Here is a 2,977-nt window from a genome sequence, read left to right on the forward strand (position 1 = left end):
CGTCGAGCTGCAAAAGTTCAGATTTTCTAACTTCAGCGATTTGCGCCTCAGTGCGTCGAACGCTCAGATCGTTCAAATCGCGCTGCTCTAATGGCGCTTGAGGCGCCGCAGCACTTCCCGACGCTGATTGAAGCGCGTCCACCATAGACTTTGTTTGTAAACCTGATGCTCCTGATGCTGAAATTGCGTTCGGTGTGAACGCACCATTATATGTATTAGCTTGGCGCAAACGCTACAAGCTAATCTGAGGTCCTCCATCCATATTTTCAGTTGCAGCTGAGTCATTTTTGCATTCCCCTCTCTGTCATGTGGATGGAGGACCTCAGCGACGAGAGGAGAATGTGTAGCGCTGAAAAAGAGTCGATCATCAGATATTGTCCAAGATTAACCTTCAGGGTGGATATAGCTCACTCACACTGAGGACCTATCCATGTCATCATTTACCCAGAATGCTTTGCATGTAAATAAATTGGCACCGTCCGTGTAATACATTTTTAAACTTTTAGTTTAAAATTTAAAAAATTAAACTTTTAGTTTAAAAATGATAAAAAACTAAACAGCCTACTGTATTTTTACAGTCTTTATTTTACGGTTAAAATATGTGTTTATTAAATAAAGTCTAATGTTACAATTGATCATGGATCCCTTTCAGATGGAGGGGGGAGTTATTTGCTCTGGTTGAAAACAGTGAAATGGATCGCAGCAAATACGATAATGCCCTGGTGCAGACAAGATATTGCAAAATATACATGTACATTTAGGATATGATCCAAATTGTCTTAATAAGAAAGACTCAATAATCTGGAGGATTAGCTCTAGAACCAGATTTATTTAATGATTTTGAACCACAAAAATGTTTTTTTCATAATTTTAGAACCATTAGAGATGGTTTCTTTTCCTTTTCAACACTTCAGGATCTGTCGTTGTTTGTAGCTGGAAAGAAAGTGGTTTAATTCATTGCTCACAAGTTCCGCCTCTTTTTTTATTTAACAAACACATTTAATAAAACTCAACTCAAACTTTTCTCACGTGATTTTGCAAATCATGACAAGCTGAAAATCCCAACCACCAGTGCCGGCTGAGCAGATGTTTTATCAAAAGAAGCAAAAGTCAAAGTTGATTTTGAGTTTCATTAATTTTCTGCTTTCTTTCCTTTCCATGATTTATGTTCAAATGAACCAGACCAAAAACTTCATGAAGCACACCCTCCTGACACTTGATATATGGAGCGATACATTTCCACAACTAATGTTGGATGAATTGGATCAGTCTCTGTGTGTGTGTGTGGCCCAACAGTGGACTGTTTGTGAAGACGTCCCAAAAGCAATACCCCCATTTCCAGAATCAACAGAGCCCCATTTAGCATCTCCAGATCCCCTGAAATGACACCCCCCACCACCCTCATATGACCACTATCATCTCCAGCAAAGCATTGCAGGGGAATTGGATACTCTCTGCACAACCCCTTTCTGCTCAGATCTCATCAAGCGTGGGTTGGAGTCGTCTCTTTCCCAAGAAAATTGCTCTGGACAGCAGCAAAGTGTACATCATTGAGGTGCCCACCAAAACCGGTATTGGCCCCTTTCGCATAAAGACACCACCCCCCACCAGTGTTCCTCTTATAAATCCTTTAAAAGGCCCCCCAACTCCAATGTATGGCAATACCATCAATATTGATGTGGGAGAAAGTTCCTTCAAAGCCTCCTCAGTCGCAGAACATTAATATTGATAGTGTTGTGCAGCAGCCGGGACGCTTGGTGTGTCTCAAAAATGGTAATTGCATCTGGACTGGGGGTTAGAGGCCAATATCATTTCTGAATATGGACATAGCTGTTTAGCTGCCAAAGCGAACTGTAGGCCACAGCATTTATTGTGTGCTTGTGAGCAATTTGACCAACCCTGGAAGGGCATGTCTGGGGTCACTGAGGACACTCGTTCATTGGGTTTTATTTTTAATAGTGAACTTTTGTTTTTTAAAACAGGTCATGAAGGATTGAGGATATTCACCAGTATTTGTTTAAAAAACACAAGACAGAGAGCAGCATTAGTTGAAGGAACACGCATGGCGCAAAATTTTAAACAAAGATCGTGCTGCTTGGAGTGTGTTGAGAATGACTCGAGCTGATGTAACAAAACAAATGTGACTGTGGTTATGACAATGCTAATATTAAGCTCTCTATGAGCTTATGAATTCTCTGTTCACATGTGAACAGGGGCGGAGCTAGAGGTGTGTCCAGGGTGACGAATGCCAACCCTGGCACCTGATGGGCCACCCCAGGTGCCACCCCCAAATGATTGACAAGTGTGGGGTGGGAGGGAATCACATTTAGCAATAAAATATGATCAGTTAGAGCCAAAACAAACATCAACTTAATATCTCTAAATGGTTAAAACTGAGATTTCAAAATGACTTGTGGGTTTCTATTGGCTAAAACTTTACCAAATTTCAGATCAGTATTTCAAAAAAAAGAAGAAGCTGAAACTAGCTTTGGTGACCATCTTGGACTTTGTTAAATATTATTCTTGGCTACTATTATACAGCTGTGCATTGGCTGATTTATAGCCCTTTGTAAAATTAGTAATGCTGTCAAATGATTAACATTTTTAATCTGATTAATCTCAAAGTAGCTGTGAATTAATCATGATTATTCTTAAATTTAAAATGCATTTCTATTGCATATTGATAAAATAAATTACTTGATTTAATTCGTTTTTAATGTTTTTATTTTGAAAACAAAATTGATGCTTGGACATGATTTTTTGAATATAAATCAGGACCTAAAAATGCTCCAAACATATTTGAGTCAGTTAAATTTTGTGCAGAATAATGAGGTTAAATCAAGAATTCAAGGATTTTCATTCTAAATGAGAACTACATGAGGAATGAAAGATAGATACTAAGGTCACAGTTGTCAGCAAAACATAAATAAAATGAGCTATAAGAAAACAAAAAGGAAAAAAAATGTACATAATGTGT

Source organism: Austrofundulus limnaeus, unplaced genomic scaffold, assembly GCF_001266775.1.
Source record: "Austrofundulus limnaeus strain Quisiro unplaced genomic scaffold, Austrofundulus_limnaeus-1.0 Scaffold479, whole genome shotgun sequence".
Taxonomy (NCBI): domain Eukaryota; kingdom Metazoa; phylum Chordata; class Actinopteri; order Cyprinodontiformes; family Rivulidae; genus Austrofundulus; species Austrofundulus limnaeus.